Here is a 24,165-nt window from a genome sequence, read left to right as displayed (position 1 = left end):
GTTTGGGATAGCCAGAAAAGGCACCTTTTGAGTCACGGGCTTGTGGGGATAGCATTATTCTGGGCTGATGTTTTAATCCTTAGGCGTTTTACATTTTATTGATAAACGGCCATTGGTCGATACGAATTTGCCATCCCCTCACGCGCCCTCAGCCTATTGCGGATCCGCTCTCCCGGCTGCGCCTGGGGAGAATGGTGAAAAGCCCACGAGTCCCGTCCTGCCCCGGCTCGCTGCGAGCCAAGGCAGCGAGGGGGCGGGCAGTCGGGGAAAGGGGCGCACCCCCTGCCGGAGGAAGCGCCGCTAAGCCCCGCCGAGCGGCGCGCCTCCTTTCCGCCTGCATCCAAGGCACAGCTGGATCGCATCGACGGTTGGGCGGGAGGTCGGGCAGGCGGGCGATGGAGGCTCCTCGCCAACCCCTCTGCTCGACCCGGCTGCCTCCTGCTGCCGCCGTCGCTCAGGCTACGACAGCCGGCTGAGAACAGACCTCGCCGCCGCCGCCGCCGCTTCTGACGCCTGCCGGAGCCGGGAGGTGAGTCCGGCGGCTGCCCGGGGCGCTCGCCTCCTCCTCCTCCTCCTCCTCCTCGACCGGCTGCTTCTCGCGGCTTGCCGCCGCGTCCCGCCAACCGCTCGGCGGCTCAGCACTACCTTCGACTCCCTCTTTCGTGGAAGTCCGGGCATCCCTCGCTCCTCCTGGCCAGGGAGAATCGCCTCTTTCTCTCCCTCCCCTTCCCTCCCCTCCCCCCCCCCGCTTGCAGCGCTCCGGGATGCGGCCTCTGAAGTCCAGCCTACCCGAGGTTGCCCTCGCTTTGCTCGCGTCCTGCCGCCTCTTTCGCAGACCGTTCGTGACTTTTTCCGCAGAAGTTTACCGAGCCTGCCTTCCCCCGCCGCTGCCGGGACAGCAGAGCCGCCGCCCGCCAGCCACCCTCCAACTGCTTCTGCTCCTTCAAACGTCGCTTCTGTCCTTTCTTCCCATTTTAACGCGCCCCTTCCTGAGCTGCCGCTCTCATGCAACCCGCCGCCCCCGCCCGCCCGCCAGCCAGCAAAAGCGGGAGAGGAGGAATCTCTGCGATGGTCCCGATGCCTGGCCTAATTTAGCTGTTACTTTAATGCGTTCGGCCGGTTCTTGAATATTATATTTGCTTGGGTGGGGGCGGGGAGACTGGGCTTGGTCACTGCTATTGCTGAAGCTCCAGACCATCCTGTGCTGGAATTAATGCTGAGCTTCTCCCTCCCAACCTCAGGATTGGAGTGTACAGACTGCAGAAGAGTCAGTGGCCCTTGTGGAAAAGGGGAGCATTCTTTCTTTTTCCAATGGGCCACTCTTCTGTTGCATCCAGGCAGCCTTGTATACTAGGTCCAGTTCCAAGGACCTTCCAAGCACAAGCACAAAACAAAACATGGATAAAAATAGCTGAGAAGAAAGCAAATCAGTATCTTGAGGATGGCTGGGTGTGGTAGCAAGTGGGCCAATACAAATATGGATGGTTTTAACTCAGATGGCTTTTCAAGTGGTTGGATGCATTCCTGGAAGTCAGATCAGTCGAGGGCTACTAGTTACCTCTGAACTGGAGGCAGTGTGTTTCCAAGTGCGAGTGGCAGAAAAGAGTGGCAGGAGAGGGGTCTCCACCTCCTGCTTGGGAAGACCCCAGAGCCATCAGGTTGGCCGCTGTGAGAAACAAAAAGTTGACCTACAGTAGTGGGCTTTGGCCTGATCCAGATCACTGTCCTTATGTTCTTGAGCAAAGGGAGGCAGGACAATTAGAACCTTGGGGATATTCGTTAACTTTTACCACCAGGGTGTGGCCTTTTGATGTGAGTTGCCAAAATCACTTGGCTACTAGTATACTTCAGCTTGGTTGGGGGTATTTGTTCTTCTCAGACAGCAAAATATTCTTTTAAAAGTTTGAACAAATAGAACTTTCTTTTTAAAAATCAGGCTCTCAGCTGAGGTGGGCTGTGCTTGGAAGGAGGATTGTGAAGACACCCTTCTGAATAGATCTTGGCTTTTAAAAAAAGAAACTCTCAGTTGATTCAAAGCATTTGTTCTCTTAACATACACCCAGAGCCCCTGATTAAGGGCTATCTGTGACTCAAGGCACATGGACCTGTTGGACAGACTTGCCTCTTTCAATTAAAATCTGTATTTGAACATACCGATGGGACCTTCTTGAGAAGAGAACCTAGATTGAGGATGGGGACTTGGTGGCTACTCATTGTAACTATGTAAAATGTGTAGGGGAGTTAAGTGAATCCACTGGGGCCTGTGATGATGACCTATCTGGATTTAGACCCTTGCATGAATTGCTGGGGTGCCCTTCCTTTGGCATTCAGCCTTTTAATTCTCAGCCTATCCACATATTACTTTCTCAGGGCTTTCAATCAGCTGTGTGGTTACCTCAGACTGGAGGATTTGGCCTGGACATCAAATCACAGCTGTAATATCAGGCACCACAAAGAAGCCACAACACTTCCTTTGATAGTCATCATTTCTTCAGCGTGACAAGCTATTGTTGAGGGAAGAGTTCTCCCTCAGGACATCCAGTGTTATGTCCATCTCTGCTTCTAGTAAAGGTAAAGGTTTCCCTTGACATTAAGTCCAGTCGTGTCCGACTCTAGGGGGTAGTGCTCATCTCCGTTTCAAAGCCGAAGAGCCGGCGTTTGTCCGTAGACACTTCCGTGGTCATGTGGCTGGCATGACTAAATGGAATGCCATTACCTGCCCGCCAAAGTGGTACCTATTAATCTACTCACATTTGCATGTTTTCGAACTGCTAGATTGGCAAGAGCTGGGACTAGCAATGGGAGCTCACCCAGTCACGCGGATTCGAACTGCCAACCTTCCGATCGGCAAGCTCAGCAGCTCAGCGGTTTAACCCACAGCGCCACTGCATCCCTCTCTGCTTCTAGGCTCATAAAAGTAGCCTGATAGGATTAGACCTAAGGCTCACTGGGTCCAGTGAAGCTAGCCCTGTCAGACAGTCAGGAGAATGAACCAAAGTCCTTCAGGTGGCACTGTAGATCCGGACATGGGTGAAGGCAGGAATTGGAGTCTGAGTGATAAGGCAAGATTTCAGAAAGGGTTGGCTCCAAAGTAAGGAACATTGGCCAGCCAGATGTCTCTGGAAGACTGAGAATGTGGAGACAAGGCAGAAAAGAGCCAGACCTTATGGTTTAAGGATCCAGCAATCATGGTTCATGAGATTAGCAAAACAGAAAATGTGGCCTTTTCAGGGGTAGCCTCATCAGTGAAACTTTCTGACAGAAAATTCATTTGCTTATTCTCCTCCTTATGGATTAGCTTTCAAACTTTCATTGATGAATTTGAAGCAGGTTCGAGGAGAGGAGGTTAGTGAAGTTTTTTTTTAACGGTATGCATTTTACTGTTTTTAGATAGCATGCTTTGGTAGTTTTTATACATTGTATTTTATACTTTGCTTATAGAATTCCATTATAATGATGTTGTCTGAACCATTTTGAGATGGCTGCAAAGTTCTTTATATAAAAACAATTAAAATAACATTTGTCCTATTTCTTTAAAAAGCTGTCCAAGTTTGAAGCCACTTGATGTGCATTTTGGCCATCCTGCTTCCTCTAGTGTTCTTTTTAAGCATATGTATACATGTGTATTTAATACTAACTCGCCATTAGGAACAAAAGACTGATATGACAGAGAGCAAGACTCTATTTAACTCTTTCCTCTTTGGCCAATTTCTGCTCAAAACAACCCATTCCCCCACCCCATCCCACTTTTCACATCACTGCAAAAAAAGTCTTGAGAAAAAAGATACTTGCAGCTGGGTGTCATGTGTAACATGAGTTGACGGCCATCACAACATCCTGAAGCAATGAATTCTTTCAGCCAATTGTGTTGTGTGGAGCAAAATTTCCTTTTGTTTGTCTTGTCACTTCAGCCAGTCAGCTCCACTCTTTGATCTCAAGCTTGTGTCATGTTACCCACAATCATTTACCTTGTTTCCTGTTTCTATCCCTGGTTCCCAATTCTGAGAAGTTTCTCTGTAGCCCAAGCCTTACTTGCATTGGTTCAAATGGAGGTGGCCCATCTTCTGGCTTTGTTTCTGTCTCCCTGTCTCTAATGGATAGGAACTTGAGAGTAGGGGTTTTAGTTCAACCCCAGAACCTATGCAAAAAGTCTCAGCAGCAAGAAGCACAAGGTATGGAGATGAGACACAACAAGAGAATACAGCATCTGGTGTCAAAGCAACTGTGAAAAAAAAACCCACCAAGTAAATCTAAAAGGCTATGTTTTACAATAGTGGAGATGGAGCCCCCAGAATGTTATCGTTTCTCAGATGTGGCCTGACAGTAGATTGATCATTTATACCCTGAAGTAAGCAACTCAGAACTGATTCTGGGAAAATACACAGTGGAAAAGAAAGCCATATGCAAATGAACACCTTAATCCTATATCTTACTTCTTGGCGAACGGACTTTACAATAGCTTTACATTCAAGGCAAGCGAGTAAAAACTGAGAGACGTTGGCACGCACAGAAAAATCAGAATTTCATATGGCAGATGGGGAAGCTTGAAATCAGGATGGGTAGTTCAATGAAATAGCAACTCAGTGTACAGCTGCTGTAAAAATAAATCATGTTAAGAATTGTTACAGAAAGATTTGGAAATGAAACTGATACTATATAACACTTCATAGAGATCTTTGGAGCAACTACTCTTTCAGCTGACTGATGCACAGTTCCTGGACATCACATCTCCAAAGGGGGGAATTTTTTTTTTTTTTAAAAAAGACAGGGTGTACGATTAGGAACTAGAACAGCTCCCCTCTGTGGAAAGACAATAGCAACTGAGTGTTTTAATTTAGAGTGAAAGCATGTAAAGGGTAACAAGATAGAGAAACTGTTGTCATACATGGTATGAAAAATGTTGAAACAAAGCGCAAGAAAATTTAGAACCAATGAAGAGAAGGCTTCTCTACAAAGTGCATATTTAAACAATGGAATTCATTGCCAGCAAGTGAGTTTTAGACAAATTCATTACGAATAAAACCATCTGTGGCTGCTAGTCCCAATAATGGCATGCCACTTCAACAGAGAAAGAGGCTTTTGCTCTCCTATCCGTGTTTGTGGGTTTCTTTTCTTTTTAAATAATTTTTATTAAAGCTTTTAAACAAGAAGATTAAAAACGAACGCAAACTAATATAAAGCAAGAAGGAAAGAAAAAGGGAAAAGAAGGAAATCAAGGGGGAGATGGGCGGTGGTGAAGTTTGATAAATAAATAAGTAAAAAGCAGAAAGTGCAAGAAAAGAAAAGTTTAAAAAATAGAAAAGAAAAAAAAAGAAATATATAAGGAAGTGGCTTCCAATATTCTTCACAGCAGTTATAAGTACAATATATTTTAACCTCTCTCTCTAATGGTACATCATATTACTCCTCTTTCTATAATCTGTCCTATATGTTTGTAGGTTTCCAGGATGCATTTAGTTGGCCAGTGTGGCTGGACTGTAGCTGAAAGAGTGTGATTGAAGACTTTCTGTTCTCAGCAACATGAAAAACCTTTGCTTTGTATAATTCTTTATCAGTGCACTTTTAAATATTGTAGGAATGAATGAATGAATGACTTTATTGATTAGTCAAATGACCATATCAAAAAGGTGGACATCAGCCACTATAAGATATAAAATACAAAATAGGATACCATAAAACAGCTAGAATACAGTAAAATTAGCTAAAATATACTATGGTGAGATAAAATACGATAAAATACAGTAGGGTAAGATAAAATTGTAAGATAAAAATGCAAGATATAATAAAACAAGTAATAAAATACAGAAGCAATGTGAGTTTAAATGAACTCATCACCTTTACATGCCACCCCAATGTGTTCTATAAATTGTGTTCTCAATTGGACAGCCTGTAGGAAGAAAGCGCGTAACTTCCCTTCAACCTCGATGGAGTGATCTGTGAGGAACACCCTGAACTTTTACTTTTCTTGGATAACGTAAAACTCAGCAGACATCAGTTCACTTTGCAGAAATCTCAGCATTTGGGAAGGAGCTGGTTAACTGCAATTTAGTCAAGGGTTTGTCTTCTTTCACTTTAGAAAGGCTAGGTGATTCTGCATTCTTGGAAACGTCTGTTTAATCTAGATGAGTTGTTGGGAAACATCTCTACTTTGAAAGCCTCTGGAGAGATAACAACAATTCACATCTTCCCCCATCTGGACCTGGACTGTTTGTTTTAGAAACTCTTAAACTGCCCTTTGAGTCAAGTGTTCGCTTTCCTATCCCAAGGTGCTCTCTCTGCCAGCTATTGTCCCCCTTGTTCTTCATTTGCTTATGTGCAAATTAATTAAGGGCTTGTCCATTCACTACTGTATCACTATTCTCAGGCTCTTTGGAAAGCACCTATGAATCCCGCCCCCCAATTATGACTTTCATAAACTCCCACCCTAGGAGAGATCCTCCCCTCCTTGATCAGTTCCCTCCTCTCTGAGTAATTCCTTTTCCCAAAATCTCTTGCCAAATCTCAGGCCAGCAACAAAAACCATCTGTTGTTAGCTGTGGCCAACACAACTGTGGTTCCTCAGACTTCTGGCCTCGGATATCCTAGAGCTGTCCTAGAGCTCCGGTTTTGATTAAGCCAGTCAGGCAGCAGTTGTTATTCTGCCCTGTGCGCCAGCATGCCCCCAAGATGGGTAAATTAAGAGCTGGATGGCAAGATTTATTACTGAAAATCAGATCAGGAAGAAATAGCTATTCTCCACCCACGCATGCTATTTAAGAATTGGAGGAATTCTCTCCAGCTAGCATGACTTCATCCATTATAAGCCATCTCTCTGCTCCACCCTGTAACTCCTACAGATCATCTTAACTTCCACAGGACAGGAAGTGCTTCATGGTAGTTGGCTTCTGAACAAAGATCCCTTCTTGGCTGCTTGTGGATAGGAACAGAGGTCAACAAGGGTGGGTGGGTGGGCAAGAAGGGTCCATGCTCTCCTTAAAAGATTCAGATAGCAGAAAGCAGAAGTGGGTTAATGCAGAAGCCAATACCCAGCAGGTCTCTGGCATTTGCCTCTGGTGTTCCAGATAGGAAGCAGATGTTGGCCCTTAAGTGGAACCGATAGGCCACAGCCTCGGCTCCAAGTAGAAGAATGTTTCCTGATTTATAACTGGAATAGCAGCTAATGGCTGCATGTGCAGAAAGACTATATACTGCTTCTTTGCTGATAAAATCTCCCTTAATGCTTCAAGGTCAAAACATGTCTCCTTCTTTGCATATTTTCAAGCTGCACCTTGCACTGTCCAAGCTGGACAAGACTGTCTGCTACCAATGGTGGCAGCCCCTTTCTGCCCAGATTTAGTGATTGCGTAGATGGGGTGTGTATATACTGCACATTTGCTCTTACTCATGGGAGGGTACAGGTTGGAACATCTCAGGAAAGGTGGAAAGCAGCTAGGTGTATTCCACTGGGGCAAGATGCCACTTTTGATTTGGAAGTGGGGAGGAACAAGGCTAAGAGGATGTGTCTTGGATACAATTAAAGGAAAATTGTGGGAAAATGTTTTGGGGTTTTTTAAATAACTTGTTGCAGTTTTTTAAATACATGAAGACTGCAGCACTCCGATCAGTGAACCCCCTTCCTTATTTTTACAGGCATACCAAGTGGATGAGTTCATTTAGCGATTAATAATATTGCTGTGCAGTTTCAGATTTGAAGGGGGAAAGATGTTTCAGAACATAAATGTAAGCCCATGTGGCAATTCCTGGCAATTCCTTAAACCAAATATGACTTTTCTGGGCAGCTGTGGAAGGTACTCTGAAACACCTTTTCCCCTTTGGTTTGATCTGTTGCACTGCCAAAGTTTATAAGAGATCTCTCTCTCTCTCTCTCACACACACACACACACACACGCACATCCACGCCTGCACGCACCACAAGTTTGTGGAGTGGGGAATGACTCATCTTATACTCTCATATGAATCCTACTCCAGCCCTCTGCCTGACTGCCTGAACTACTATTTTGCACCTGGTTCTGGTTTGTACAGATCTGACAACTCTGGTTCAAATGTAACAAAAATCATAACATGCAACAAAATTGAATTACTGTACAACATTTTACAGCAGTGGTTTTCCAAGTTGCTATTTTCTAGGAAATCACTTCTAAATCATTTAGCTGGGGAAACTAGCATGTTAAATGATCCCCTTTAGTTGTGCATTGCAAATAAAGAACAGTTAACAGTTATTGCTTGACACAGCGGTGGCAACTTTTCAATCACAAAACTCTAAACCTCTTAGTAACATTGTTTGATAAACCCTGCATTAGAAGATCAGCGAAAACCTTAAGATGGGCACAGTGAAGTGATGTAGGAAATAAAAAGCATGAGATTCTTTTTAGGGGGCAGTACTGAGACTTCATTGAAGTTTGACAGGTTTAAAGAATGTAGAGGAAAGCTGCAACAAAACTAAGAAAAAGGGAACATTGAAAATAAGTTAGAATTTTGGGAAAATATGTCAAGGAGAGCGTAGAACAAGAAGGTGGAAATGGGTTAGCAAAAGAACTCAGGAAAGTAGATGTATGGTTAAATATTAACTCTGTGGTTAAATAGTAAACCTTCAACCATTGGACAGAGCAAGTAAAGAGGAACAGGCCTCTCTGGCTCCAGTCATGGATTCTTTTCAGGAAAAGGGGCAAGGAAGCTCTTGTCTGTGGGTTGCACCTGGCCCATCCCTTAATTTCATCTGTGCCCCTGTGTGACTTTCATGCAGATTTCCCAGATGGGCCTTCAGAACTCGCTCTCACTAAGGAGCAAACAAATGGAAGAATAGGACTGGGATGGAGGGGAGACAAGGGCCACTAGGAGGAGAGAGACCATAACTGTCCTGAAGAGGGGGAGTGGGAGTGAAAACAGGAAAAGTGCAAAAATTGTTCTGCTGCCTTGCAATGGGTATTAGAAGTGAGGGAGAGGGAGAGAGGGAAGCCAGAGAGAGAAGAGGGTGAAGGGAATTCTCCTGGGGTCTGTTATCCATAAAGGTGCAGTAGATACAAGTGAAAATGTGGAGAAAAGAGCCTTAGTAAGAAGGCAAAATAGCCACTTCAGCTTCTGTTGAGCTGTGGAGGGGATGGGTAACCAAGGAGGAAGAATTCAGGAGAGACAAATGCTGTCCATTGCATCATACGGGAAACCGAAAGGCAAAAAAGACTAAACAAAACCCCATTTATTTATGGTTTTTTTTTTCCTGCAGCTTATCTTACTGTAAAAAACAATCATTTTGCCCAACATCTTTCAAAAATGCAGATCTAGCTTTCTGACCTGTAATATAGGTCATATAAAAACCATCCTTAATTTATCTCTGAACTAACCACATGATGAGATGGAAGAAGAGAGAGTGTTGAGCACTTTGTTGTGCAATTGCCCTGTTTTTTTTCCAGAGAACTTTAACAGGTATCCAGATGATGTCATATGTTCTTTAGAATCCTTTTGTGCCTTCCCACCATTTTTCCCTTTTTTTCCCAGAAAAAATTTTTCCCAGAAAAAAATTCTGATTCATAGTTCAACTTCAAATTTTGTCTTCTGCTGCTCAATTCCAAATGTCCTATTATCTACCTTAACTCTTTCTCTTCTCTGTATACGAAAACCATTGAAAACTAAATCCCTCTGCAGCCAATTGCTCTTTTGAATTCATCTTATACTCTCCATGTTCCTGTTCTAACGACTCTCCATAAGTTAACCATTTTTCTTTACCTACCGTCTCTTTCCTGTAAAATGCTTCTTGTGCTGAGACCCATAAAGGCAGAAGCCAGTGCAGCTCCTTTCTTATCAGAAAAAAAAAGTGTTAAGAAAGTAAGGATGAAATTACTGCATAAGATCCCTCTGTCTGGAAGCGCCCATGCAGTGATACAGAGATATTGTAAATGCTGTGTTTTGGCTCCATGCACTGGCCCTGAATTGATTTCTCCTATCCCTTTCAACATAAGCTCCACTGTACGATATCAGAAGACTGCCCCCCACCCATTCCAATCCATAAATATTTGGAAGTGAATAAATTAATTTATCAGACGGTAAACAGCTTCTGGATCACTTTGAAAAATTATCTGAATTCTGAATTGACTTTTTTGCTAATGGTGTATGGGGATGTCATAATGTCCTTTGTAAGACTGTGCTGCATCCCTTATGTCCTAAACAGAGTCTTCACTGGATGTTGATAAGGACAGTTCTGATGACTCTTTTCTAGTTGAGGATCCACCTTGGTGGCATTTTGAATAGATGGAAAACTGACCAATATCAAAATAATTGACCACTGGACTTTTGAAGAGTTCATTTCTATGGACTGGTTGCTAAATCACCTGGTTTTAATAAAAATTATCTCATTGCTATTGGGCTGTTGTGAGAAATTGGCACAGCATCTTGAGGATAAAATCACTCACATCTAATCAGAATAGGACACTAGCTGGGCAGGTTCACTTGAGGTGGCAGAGGCACTGTTTAGCTTGGTTACCTGGAGTCAGTTTGAACTTGTGAGTCCTGACAGGGTAGACAAGGTGTTCTGTCTTGTGAGCCCCGCCACTTGTGCACTGGATCTCTGTCCCTCCTGGCTTGTTACAACAAACAGGGTGTTGACAGGAGGGTGAATGCAAGTGATGGTGAACACGATTTGAAAGAGGAGTACCTGTCCTGTACCTTGAAAGAAGCAGTGGGATGTCCCCTGCTCAGGAAACCATGGCTTAACTATTATCCCGTGTGCAATCTTTCCTTTGTAGAGAATGCTATGGAGAAGGTGGTGGCCTTGCAATTACAGAGACTCTGAGATGAAACAGATTATTTAGACCCTTATCAGTCAGGAGTCAGGCCTGGGTATGGGACCAAAGCTGCACTGGTTACCCTGTTAGATGACCTCTGGTGAAACCAAAGTAGGAAGAGTGTAACCCTCCTAATCTTGTTGGATTTGGCAGCAGATTTTGATACATTAGAGCGTCTTTCTGGACCAACTGCAGGGTTCAGGAGTAGAAGGCATCATTCTGCAGTGGTTTTCCTCCTTCCTAAGTAGTCGTTATCGGTTGGGGAGAGAGAAGTTACGCCAATTTGAAGTGCCTCAGGACTTGATCCTCACCCCCTTTTTATCTAACATCTGTATGAAGCTGCTTATTAAGTTTGTTCATAGGCACGGGGTAAGGAATCATCAATAGGCTGATGATATCCATATCATCATATCAGCCCTTATCCAGACACGTATTGCGGTGGATGTCCTGTCCTGACACCTGGAGATGGTGAGGGTCTGGATGGGAAGTAACAGGCTGAACCCTAGTAAGACAAAATGACTTGAATTCAAGGCCTTCTGGACAGGGTCATGCTCCTCCCTTCAGAGCTGGTATAGACGGATACAGAGATAACCTTGACAAAGGAATGCAAGAACCATTAAAGGAAAGTGAAAGGCAACTCATTCCTGGGGAAGGAGAAGTCATGAGAAAGAAACCCAAAAGAACCCCACCTTGATTTTGTTTGGTATAAGAGGGGGCACGATTCTATTATTATTCTGTACAACAATAAAGTAGCATTCCTGAAATCCTTGCATTGTCTATTCCTGACCTGGCCTACCTGGGCTGACAACTGGTTTACAATCTGGAGATCCTCCTGGACTTCAGCTTCTGCTGGAACAGCAGATGAAACATGGCCATGAGAGCCTTTGCAGAATTGTATTTAGCGTGTCAGTTGTGTCCTTTCCTGGATCAGGATGCGTTGCTTATAGCTGCTCATGCCCTCATCATTTCACAGTTGGTCTACTGCATTCACTCCAGATGGGGCTGTCCTTGAGACCATCCAGAAGAAAAACTAGTGCAGCATGCGGCTGCCAGGATAATTAGGAGCTGCACTGGCTTCTGCCTTTATGGGTCTCAGCACAAGAAGCATTTTACAGGAAAGAAACTGTAGGGAAAGAAAAATGGTTAACTTATCGAGAGTTGTTAGAACAGGAACATGGAGAATATAAGATGAAATCAAAAGAGCAATTGGCTGCAGAGGGATTTAGTTTTCAATGGTTTTCGTATACAGAGTTAAGAGAAAGAGATAAGGTAGATAATAGGACATTTGGAATTGAACAGCAGAAGACAAATTTGAAGTTGAGCTATGTACAAATGATGAACATGTAATTGCTAAAATGTATAAACTTTTATTGAAATTTGAAATGGAAGAAGAACAAGTGAAAGGCTGTATGATAAAATAGGCTAAGAACTTTGGACACAATATACTGATGGAACAGTGGGAAAGTATGTGGTTAAAAGGACTGAAATTTACATTATGTTATAGCCTAAAAGAGAATTTTTATAAAATGATGCACCGTTGGTATATGACTCCAGAAAAATTGTCTAGAATGTATAAAGGTACTTCAAATTTATGTTGGAAATGTGGACAATATGAAGGGTCATTTTATCATGCCTGGTGGACTTGTACAAAAGCCAGAAATTTCTGGGTTCAAATACATACAAAGATACAAAGAATTTTAAAGATCAACATTCAACTGAAACCAGAACTTATCTTGCTGGGATTAATGGATAGTCAATTAGAAAAGAGCCATGGAAGATTATTTTTATATAAGATTACTGCTGTGAGACTATTATATGCCCAAAAGTGAAAAGACTCTGAAATACCCCCAACGGAGGAATGGTTGGTAAAGATGACAGAACTACCAGAGATGGCAAAATGTAACCTAAGAGAGAGTGGGTAAAATATAAATGTATTTATAACCTCTGTCAAAAAGATCAGAAGCCACTTCTTTGTAAACTTTTCTTTTTCTTTTCTGTTTCTATTTTCTTTCTTTCTTATTCACTATTCTTTCTTATTTATTTATTTATTTATTTATTAGATTTCTCTGCCGCCCATCTCGTGCATGACGACTCTGGGTGGCTTACAAATAATAAAAATAGCAAAGAGTCCCCCTTTGGGGGGAGATGGGCAGTGACAGAAATTTGAAATATAAATAAATCACTGAAACAGTTCAATATAAATACATAAAAATACAAATACAAGATATCAAATATAAAATTTTATAAAATATAAAATTCAAGATGGGATGCTCTTAACCTTGGTGCCCTCATGGGGCCAACCACCCCCATGAATAGCTGTCCCCCCTCCCACCCCCGGCCAGGTGGCATAACCATGTTTTTACTCCATTCTGAAAGGCTGGGAGAGTGGGGGCCTGTCTTAACCCTGGTAAGACAGGCCCCAAAGGGTGGCAGCCATGGCAGAGAAGGCCCTCCTCCTGGACCCTGCCAATCAGCAATCCCTCATGGACAGGGTCCGTAACATGCCCTCTCTGCCTGACTGGGTGGGACGGGTTGATGTAGCAGGGGTGAGGCAACCCCTCAAGTAATCTGGACCCATGCCATGTAGGGCTTTAGAGGTGATAACCAACACCTTGAATTTGTTCTTTGTTTCTTAAAAAAATTATTTCTTCAAAAAAATTAGATTTATAAAAAAGGAGCTGCACTGGCTTCCAGTCAGCTTCCAGGTTCAGTTCAAGGTGCTGTTTATTGCCTTTAAAGCCCTTTGTGGCTTAGGCATGGATATCTTCAGTCCACCTGCTCCATAATGAATCTGCCCATCCAGTGCGATCAAGGAGAGAATGCCTTCCGGGGGTCACCATTTGCAGGGACCCTTCAGTCAGGTCTTGTCGGTGACTCCTCCTCTCCCCCTGACCAGCTTCTGTGGAACAGCCTGTCTTCACACATTCAGACTCTTCCTTCTGCTAGGTTTTCTCAGGGCTGTAAAAACCTATTCAATAAGGCCCTTGGGAGGATGTTAGTTTGCCCATGGAGGATGGCGTGTTAGTTGTTTAATTGTTTTATCCCTCACTTTTTCTATTGTTTTAATGCACTGGCTTTTCTTGTAACCTGCCAGTCAGGAATGCAGTAGCATAGAAATCTAGGTAGGTGGGTAGGTAGCTTTTCCTATTTCAGTAGCCAGATTTAACAGTTAATTCCAGTTGCTGTGTGATGTGTGCAGTAACATTTGGCTTCTCCCCAATCTCCTTCCGTTGCTGTTAGGCCAGGTCTAGGAGGGTTTAAGACAAACTGGTTCTCATTGGGCTTAACCCTTTCCTACATAGCTTGCAAACAATCTTTTGTTAAGATCCAATTAAGGCTCCAGAAAGCCATGAAAACATTTTTTCCCTCCTCCTCCTGATTTATAAATCAAGGTTTTTTGTTTTGTTTTTTGAGAACCTAGATAACTTTTTTTGGAAGAGGAACTCGCTTAAAACCTTCATTCTTCTCTTCTTTTTAAACCATCTGTGTGTAGGGAAATTCAAGAAGCCACAAACACAAGAGGCTCAGCATATAAGGAAAAGAGCTAAGCTTCCGCTGACTGTTCCTGTTGTGACGTTACATCTCCCCATGCCATTTAAGCTTTTAGAGATATATCAGGCTAGTGTGGTTAGGGTGTAGAGACTCAGTCCCCTGTGGTGAGTTTCATCTCATGTCAGATTGGTAATGTTGGATGATAAAAGTGGGTGGAAAGGCCTCATAAATCATGTGAAGGCCGCAGCGTTGTCTGTCATATCATCACTTGTTAGTTCAGATTAATGATGGCATAGGGCATCCAGCCCTGGGATACAACATTCCCCTCTCTAAAGCTAAGTAAACATAAAATAAAATTGTGAGGGGGGTTGATTGGAGGACAGGCTGATAAACCAGAGGACTCTGAGGTGGTTTCCTACTTTGCATTCTCCGACTGCATGGAAATAGGCTGAGCAGCACAATTTTCATAACTCTTGAAGAAGTAGTGGTACCCTTAGGTGACATCCTTCCAGTACATCAATGGGGCTAATGCAGCATTGAAAGCGGAAAAGAACTATTTTCAAACTGATGGGCAAAAATATAGGTTGCACAATTGTCTTGTGGACTAATTTTAAACAGGATTTGATCTGAAGTGAAAAATACAAGTTGGAGCATTTTCCAAAAGTGCAAGGCTCTCACCTTATACAATACCCTACCAATGAATGCCAGGGACTGAGAGGTGGATTGTGTTAGCTGCCTTGATGGTCAAGCTATCTGGTCTCCCTTTCCTCTTAAGCTCAGTGTGAGTTGGTCTCTTCATGGTGCAGAGGCACTCATGGATGAAAATAAATCCCAGTAAAATTGTCTAAAGGACAAGCCCTCATACTTTAGTCCCTAAATTATTTTCTGTTCCACATAAAATGTTGAGAAATGTATTCTGAAAGCATATGTTTACTCTGAATCAAGGAAAAATTAATTCTTGGAAAGCTTCTGCTAGCATTGATTATATCACCAGCACCTTCTCTTTCAAATTCCAAGAAATCAACGTTGTTTTAATTGTTCTGAGTTTGTTATGCTAGTTGATAGGCAGAGAAAGAGAGAGAGGTACTGATTTAACAACAAAAATAGTGCACATGAGCCCGCCTGGTGTAGAAGGTTTGGCCTTTTTTCCCAACAACATTTGCTGGAATGTAGATCTGTAATAGAAAGGGCAAATTCAGGCTTGTGCTAGAACAATCTCCTTTTATAATAGTATGTGTGTCTTTACCTTAAGTAGAAAGACATTTTCCACTGCAATCTTTGTGGAAATCTGAAGAATGGCCTAGCCCATAACAAATTCACCTCCATCTCCCTTCCAGCGGCATATACCCATCTCAGTAGCATGTAAAAATACACTAAGAGTCCATGTAAAGGGCATGAAGAAAATGATACAGAACAGCCTTTATATTGACAGCAGACCCACTGCTGTCCAGAACAATAACTGCTGAATCAAGCAGAAGATCTGAAATTTTCATCTAACAATAAAATGAGCGACAAGCTTCCAAATGTGGGGAATCTAAACACGGTAACTTTGGCACAGGGTTTATATTTGGCTGAAGTCAAATTCCTGAAATAAATCATCTTTCATTACCAAAAGCTTAATACACATGGAATTTAGTTTTCCAATCTTGAGATTCAGCTGGATGCAAAATATGGAATGGAGTGAAACATATTGCCTTGAATCTTCCAAAAATGGACTTGTCCAAAGTTTGCAGCACTGACTTGCTGTTTGCAGAGAGTTTCCCTCATTACAGATTCGGAAGAAGGAGCATCTTGTTTCAAATCTTTTTCTTATCCATGTTGTCTGTGGGTAAGCAGGCTGTTCGGCTAAATTTGAAAACAACTGGAATCACACTTAAATTAAATCTTGTTTGCTACTTGAGTTTCTTGGCAGAAAACGGAGATCTAGGAAATTCTGTGAACAACAGCTCCTCCTCCTCCTCCTCCTCTTCCTCCTCCTCCTCTCTCTGGCTTTTCTCTTATTTTTATGCTTTTTATAAAGCATGCCTTAGAAATTAACCTTAGGTTTAGGGTTAGCGTTAACATGTCAAGATAGACAAGAGCGGATTAGGGAATCCAAAATTGTTGTTTGGAATAACTGTTTTTTAACATAGGACTAAAACATGTTAATGCATGATCCAGTACTGCAAGAATTCCTGAGGTGCTCATCTGTGTTTTCTTAAGAAGTTGAGATTTCCGTAATCAAAACCAAATCCATTCAACAATATGTCATGTCTTTTCTCTCTGCCATGCTTTTCACATCTGTCTCTGGTTTTGCTAACATGTTGCTTACATGGTTTCAGCTTGGGTTCATCTTTCCATTGGGCCAACTGTCATGTGATGGGACAATACACTAACTTCGAACAAAAGAAAAGTTTTTGCATTCGATACATGCATTGGACATTGGATTGGGAAAGTCTCTTGTGATATTTGCCTGTGTCCTTCCTCCTTCCAATCTACCTCATTTCCATTGAAAGTCATCTTCCCTGAGCCTGTGGAAGAGCCACTTTGATTTTTCAAGGCCAGTACCTGGCAGTCCCACCCCAGTACACATAAACCAATACATAATCCAGGTGAATTAATGTTGGAAGGTAGTGCTCAGAAAGATGCACTAGTTATGGGCTTCAGTGGATCCTCTGTAGCACTGTGACATTTTTCAAAGAGCCCCCTGACTGCAAAGGCAAGGTAACTTAGTGGGAATTATGACATAGGAGTTTTACTAATGGACACGTCTCTTTCTTCATGCAAGAGAAAGTGGGGAGCTATTACGGGGGTGGGGAAGGACAAGACTAACTACCGCCCTGCATGTCAAAGATCAGCCTGACAATCCAAGGTGCTGTAGCTCACTAAGTATTTCTAGGATGATTGCTCTGCAGGTTTAATGTGTATGTTTTTGGATATCAGGGTTGCAAATTTTAGAATTTCAGTGTGGCTCTTGTCTCCTTCTTGTTAGATGGCAACCCGTAGAAAGCTAGCCTTACTGGGGGCCCTCCTTCTCATGTTGCTACAGGAGCTAGGAGTTCCTTCCCAAACCCTGTTTTGATAGCATCATGAGCTTGGATCTGCATGCCTGTTTCATTTTTAAGAAGTCTTCAGATGTAACTTTTGCCAGGTAAACTAAAGAGCCTATAACATTAAAATGGGAAATTGTTATATGTAGTCCCTACAATATGTGACGTTAGAGTGCTCTTATGTTTGGTTGATAATATCCCCATAGCATATTCCCTGCATGTTTTCTGTTAAATTGACCACCAGGAGACAGTAGGTGGCCAGTTTCATCCTTATTAGGAATCATCAGACGTAGAGGCCAAATCTTATTCTACGGGGTTCAAACTCTCTACCAGGAACTGAACTCATGAACTCTGACATTTTAGATTAGATTAGGAGCTATCTAGATTCTGGAGCAGGACAATCACTTGAACTCCTGTTTTACAGAATGGAAACTAAGAGTAAGAGATGTTACTGGCTTAAAAGCCTCTGTGTATTTTTATGATTGAGCTGCCGTGGAGAACTGTGACTTCAGAACCAACTGGAATCCTCATCCTCATTTCCTGCAGCTTTTGTAGTCATCTGGCTCTTCAGACACTGTAGGTCCACCAGTTCTTTAGAATGTCTCAGTAGGATTCACTTCCGCTTCTACTATGGATTTGTGAATAAAAAGTCAAGAAGAAAAAAAGCTCTATAGCCATGCAGTGCAATGCAAACACTTCCAGCTCGCTGATCTGGCAGCTGTTGCTCTAATTTGATGGTTCTTGTGGGTCAGTGGCACTTTCTAGGAGAAAAAAAAGAGGTTCTAATCCTGCTGAGTGAGATTTCTAATGGTGGTGTTGTAAGAGACTTCAACTCTTTGCTTCTCCCGTGATGCAAGAACTGAGGCTGTATTAGTCTACTTTACTCTATTTGCACAATGCTTTTCTTGTGTGAGACAATATATGTGTCCCTCTGTGTCAGTTTGTGTTGAGTTATGGTGCATGAAGGCTGGCATTTATTTCCAGCCAGGCTATTTGCATGCATGCATGGAGGGCTATTGCATTCCTTTGCAACACCAGTCTGCCACTTCTGCTCTTCTGGTAATTGCCCCTTGTGCTTAAATATGCAAAGTCAGAGTCCCCTGTTGGTCTTTCCCTCTGGCGTGCAGGGCTGTATACGCAATTAACGGCTGCTTGTGCCGTTGGACGCGGTGGCGCTGCGGGTTAAACCGCTGAGCTGTCGATCGGAAGGTCGGCGGTTCGAAACCACGCGGCGGGGTGAGCTCCCGTTGTTAATCCCAGCTCCTGCTCACCTAGCAGTTCGAAAACATGCAAATGTGAGTAGATCAATAGGTACCGCTTCGGCGGGAAGGTAACGGCGTTCCGAGTCGTCATGCTGGCCACATGACCCGGAAGTGTCTATGACAACGCCGGCTCCAAGGCTTAGAAACGGAGATGAGCACCGCCCCCTAGAGTCGGACTCGACTGGACTTTACGTCAAGGGAAACCTTTACCTTTACTGTGCCGTTGGAACAAGGACAGCCCTTCTCTACTGCAGCACTCAGGCTTCACACACCTCTTAGATGGCTGTGTGCTTGCTTGTTACTTTGGTGTACTCAAGTTACCTCTCTTGCCCTCAAGCTGTGATCAACTTCTACTCTGGCTTGGTGCTCAAGTATTTGTGAAACCACTTGCCTGCTTGTTGTCTCTCGGACTCCTGTTCAGCTTTTTTGAGTCTAACGTTCTTCCAAACATCCTAACTTTGCTGGCTTTTTCTGAGATCACTTTCTCTGGCCTGAAATGCTCTTTTCCTGGTTTCTCAGTAGCTGATTCCCTGCTCCAAAACAAGTCTTCCTTCTTGCTGCTGCTGCTAGTGACTCAACAGCCTTAAGCCATAGGCTGGGACGTGCCTGAATATGATTTTTGGGCTGGCTGTGCTGGTACATCTTGGCATTCTGGGTTAGTGCAGTTATTTTACCAGGTCACGTTGCATGTGCCCAGCTGATTTCTTCGCTGAGTAAGCCACTTCCCAGCTAGGAAGAAACAAGGACAGGATGGGAGAAGTGTCCGAAGATCCCTCTATCAAAGTAAGGTTGGAAGCATTTGTAGGGGAGAGTGTGGGGTATCTTGGCTCCTGGAATTGCTGCCGTCTTGTGAACCAAAGCTCCTGTTTTTAGAGATTATGCTTCTGTTATGGGTGAGCAAGCACTGGTTCTCTTCCTGCCCCTCAACACAGATGCCTCTAAATATTTTTAAGTGCTTACAAATAAGTTGCAGGTAGCCATGTGTGTGCTGAGTGGTCAGTTTGTGAATCACCCCCACCCCCGCCACTCCTTGCAGGTGCAACAGGCAGGCAGGGCTTATGGACAGTCCGTGCCATACTAGCTTTCCTTGCATAAGCACAAGCAACATCAGCAAGTAAATAGCACCCATAGCCTGTTGGTATGTAGGAGGAGATGTCTTACATAACTCAGCTCTTTAAAGCTTGTACAAGAAGCGTGACGTGGATTGGTTTGATTTCATTTTGCTCATTTAATGGGCATGCGTAGGAATGGTGACTGTGTGTGATTGACCCCCCCCCCCACTCCAGATAGTTCAGAGGAATCTTATCTTGCAGCATAGCTTTCCTAGAGAAGAGAGTTCCTTCTTCTGCTACAGTACGGCCAACCCTATGTTGCTCTCCCATGGCCTTGGGTTTGGAATTCTTTCTACCTGAGATCCATCAAGGTGCCAGGGGCTGAACAGAGGTGCCTTCTGCTACTGATGAATGTGCTGTCCTGTGTGTGTCTTTAAATAAAATTAGGCAGTCTCCATAATCCCTAACAACAGAGTGCAGTGTGTCCGTCTTCAAGACTATTAGGATATTTGGCAACTCTCAGGCTGTCTAATTTTAACTTTTTAGAGTCATAGTTGGAAGGGGCAGTGTAGGCATGTGAGTCCGGCCCCCACTCATTTCAGGAATCCAAATTAAAGCATTCCAGACAGATGGCTGTCTAGACTCTAACACATCCGGTGAAGGGGAACCCACTACTTCTCTGGGTCATTTGTTCTACTCTCATTGTTAGGATTTTTTTTCCTAATATTCGGTTGGAATTTGCCTTCCTCTAAATTAAGTTCATTTCACTCTGGAAGGACAGAAGGGATAGGCCTTGTCCTTCTTCTGTGTGACAGCCTTGAGGTATTTGGAGAGTGCTATCTTATCCTGTGTTAAACATCTTTTCTCAAGAGTAAACCTTCCCAGTCGCTTCAATCTCTCTCCACAGAGCTTAGTTTCTAGTTGTCTGATCGTCTTCCCAGATCTTCTCTGAACCTATTCTAATGTCTGCGAACACTTCTTAAAGTATGATACCCAGAATTAGCCACGGTAGTTGAGATGGTGTCTGGCCAAAACCGAATAGAGTGGAATAATTCTTTCTCATGATTTGGAAACAATTCTTTTGTTGAGGCAGCCTAAAGTAGCATTAGCTGTTGTTGTAGCCGCATCACACTGTTGGCTCGTACATAGGCTGTAGTCAATTACCAAAGATATTTTCTGCAAATATTATTACCAAGACATTTGGTCACTTGGTTTCCTAAGTGAAGAACTTCACCTTTCCTCCTGTTAAATTTCACTCAGTTATTTTAATCCCATTTATCCAGCCTATCAGATGATGATGATGATGATGATGATGATGATTTTGTCTTTTGGAGTATTAGCTATCCCAACCAATTTTGTATCATGTGCAAATTTGACAAGCATTCCTTTCACCCCTTCATCCAAATCATCAGGGAAAGTATTAAAGAGTAGAGAAGTGATTGTTGCAGCACTCCACTCAACACTTGTCTTCAATTTGATAAGGAACTGTTAATAATCAGATTTTGAATTCTTTTAATGTTTTTAGATTATTTTTTTTTAGACAGGTAAGTGAGCTGGCATTCTGCAAAGTACTAGCCTCAAGAATAATTTGTAGTTCTGCAATGCCTTTGGGGCCCATCTAAATCCCAGGGAAGTTCTTAGAAAATAAAATGAATGGCTGTAACCCAGGTTTTTCTCTGCCTTCTAGTGCCACACCCACCCAGGCAACCATTTTGTGAGTGCCTGTATAATTTTCATAGAATTCCATCTGTGGTCATGGCTCTCAAAGGTGGGTTCCCTGCTTTAAGAGCAAGGTTGGGAAATTCTCATCTGATCTTCCAGATTTTGAACAGCCTCAGAAGCCCTCTTATTTTCTTTGATCATCCATGAAACATTTCTATACTCTGAGATTTGACTTGATTCTAGAGACATTAACTAGCATCCTATGTGCTGCTTGAAAATGTATATTGCTGCTCAGGCCTCTCATATTTGGGTCAACAGGACCTCACCATCTGACATGAGTTCACCATGTAGCCCTTGTCCTCTGTAATGTTTGCAGTTGCAACTACAGACTGGAACAAGTATGTGTTCTTTAATGTTTAGCAGTCATGCTATAGTTAATCTCAACATTTCAGCTGCTTTAGGTTTCAGTTCTGTGCTGGTGTTCCCAGTAATGCTTCCTTTATTGCATCTTTTCATGGAAATATTTTGTTACTTCTGTCATCTCTAAATTACAGACTTCTAGCTTGCACAGAATACTGTGAACATGCTTGGGCTAAAATTGGGCTTTTGTTGTGCTTATGGCATACAAAATATGGCCAAACTGGCTGGTACTGTCCATACCATTATCTGGGAATGCTGCACTCTACATGGGTTCAACTAAGATGGGTAACTTAGTTTACACCTTTTCCAGCTTACAAAAAAAGTGTTGTAAAAGCCTTGACAGCTATGATGGGTGGCAAAGGTAAATATGGGCTAATCTGTTCACAGGTTGTGACCTAGAATGTAGGAGGAGTAGAAGGGAACGAACATAAATCAACAAATGGAAGGAGAGAAGGAAATATATATATATTGTGTCTTGTGAAATTAAGAGAATGGGGAGGTGTCTGTGTGTTTTTCTTGTGGCTAATGCACAAGCCCAAGAAAAGGCATGGCTTCTTTAAAGGGTAGCCAACAGGTGGAGAGAGAGCCTGTCCTGGGTTCGAATCCCCCTTGCCTGGTTCACATCTGAATGCATATCATTAGTCTGACCTTGTAGAGTAGGATTGATGAATACTTGTAGGGAAGTGATTGCTCCTAGTAGAAAAATTAATTTCCAACATAATGAATAGAAAGTGGGCATATCCTTTCATAAGGGAAACTGCTTGGGACAAAACAAAAATAATTATGTGAGAGTCCCAGAGACATGTTACAGTAATGGGAAATATGAAAAAGGATACTTAATGGAATGATTAACTAAAAGAGGTTGTTAGTAAGAAAAATGCATATAATACAAAAATGATTAATGCAAAGACAAGGAAAAAAGATATTTGTAATAGAAAAAAAGATAGTTGTAAAGAAAAAATACAATTGTAAAGAATGTAGTCAATGAGAGCAGGGAACAATTACAATTAAAAGATTAAGAGCAAATGCAGAGTGATTTTGTTTAAAGTAAAAAATAGTTTGGGAAGTAGGTAAAGAGGTCTAACCAAGGACGGGGATGTGAATGGAGTTAAAGTGATGAGATGATTTGAGATGTAACTGAAATAAGGGGATCTTTGAAGGAGTATTTGAGAGGTTTGTATGGGAATGATTTGTCAAAGAATGAATTTAAACAAACACTGTAAATGTTAGTGTCCAAGGGAAAAAAAAAAGCACTGTGAGAATGTTGAGAAATGGTAAGTTCCAGGTGCAGATGGTATAACTGGAGAAACGTTCAAATATGGATGTGGTTTGCTAAGTGAGTGGCATGACTTGTGTAACATGTGTGAAGACTGCAGCCGGGTCTGATGTTTGGAAGAATCAATTATTGTTCCTGTCTACAAAGAGAAAAGTAGCAAAAGTGAACACAAAAACCATAGAGAGGTTTATTTATTTTCTATCCCACCTTTATTATTTTTATAAATAAAGGTGGCGAACATACCGAACACTCCTTCCTCCTCCTTTTTTCCCCACAACAGCAACCCTGTGAGGTGGGTTGGGCTGAGAGAGAGTGACAGGCCCAAGGTCACCCAGCCGGCTTTCATGTATAAGGCGGGACTAGAACTCACAGTCCCCTGGTTTCTAGCCTGTTGCCTTGACCACTAGACCAAACTGGCTCTCTTAAGATTGTTAAGTGTGCCTGGGAAGGCATTTGGTAGTCTTCTGATCAAAAGGGTACAAGGGGTGATAGTGAGTAATATTTGGGACATGTAGGATGGTTTATGCTGGACACGGTCTGTGCAGGTCAAATATTTACTCTTCAGCAGGTCACTGCTGAATGTGAGCAAGAAAGTTTATTGTATACTTGTTGATTTAGAAAAAGCAAGTGATCAAATGAATAGGACTGAATTATGGAATATTCTGTGTGAATATGGAGTTGAAAGTAAATTGCTAAATGACAGAATATAAAATGAAAGTAAAGCACTCATAGCAAAATAAATAAATGGATGGATGGATGGATGGAATGATTATCCAGGAGTTCACACTGAGCAGCCAGTAAGGCAAATATGTACAGTATAATATAAAAATTTATTTTTTATAAATGTATAAGGAATGTTTGTGTTTAACACCACAAGTTGGGGATGTGGAGATGTACATACTTTAGTAGGCAGTGAGCAAATGATGCCATGTTTTCCCTCAGCAGCTAAATGATCTGCAGGTTAATGAATGCTAGATCATATGATGCAACAAGGACTATGGATCTGAAAATTAATTAATTAAAAACCAAGTGTTAGACAGGAAAACTGTAATGAACAAGTGCAATTTATATATAAATGGCAAAAACTAGAGCATCTAGATTGAATTGTGTACAATGTTTACTAAAAATGGGAAAATGAATTTTTAAGATGTCCAGATGCTGGTAAAAGGGGAGAAGGCAGCGTGAGTGACTGTGAAC

General features: G+C 42.5%; 1 protein-coding gene across 1 annotated transcript in view; it reads left to right on the top strand.

Annotated features, from left to right (window-relative positions):
• Nucleotides 1-346: 346 nt before the first annotated feature.
• Nucleotides 347-24,165, top strand: part of S1PR2 (sphingosine-1-phosphate receptor 2) — a 71,265-nt gene continuing 47,446 nt past the window's right edge. Inside the window, exon 1 of the mRNA XM_063294306.1 lies at nucleotides 347-529. The gene's annotated coding sequence lies outside the window, so the exon portion shown is untranslated. The remainder of the gene's footprint in view (nucleotides 530-24,165) is intronic.

This window comes from Candoia aspera, chromosome 2 (assembly GCF_035149785.1).
Source record: "Candoia aspera isolate rCanAsp1 chromosome 2, rCanAsp1.hap2, whole genome shotgun sequence".
Lineage (NCBI taxonomy): Eukaryota > Metazoa > Chordata > Lepidosauria > Squamata > Boidae > Candoia > Candoia aspera.
Note: the sequence above shows the minus strand (reverse complement) of the source record. Positions and strands in the feature narration are given on the sequence as shown.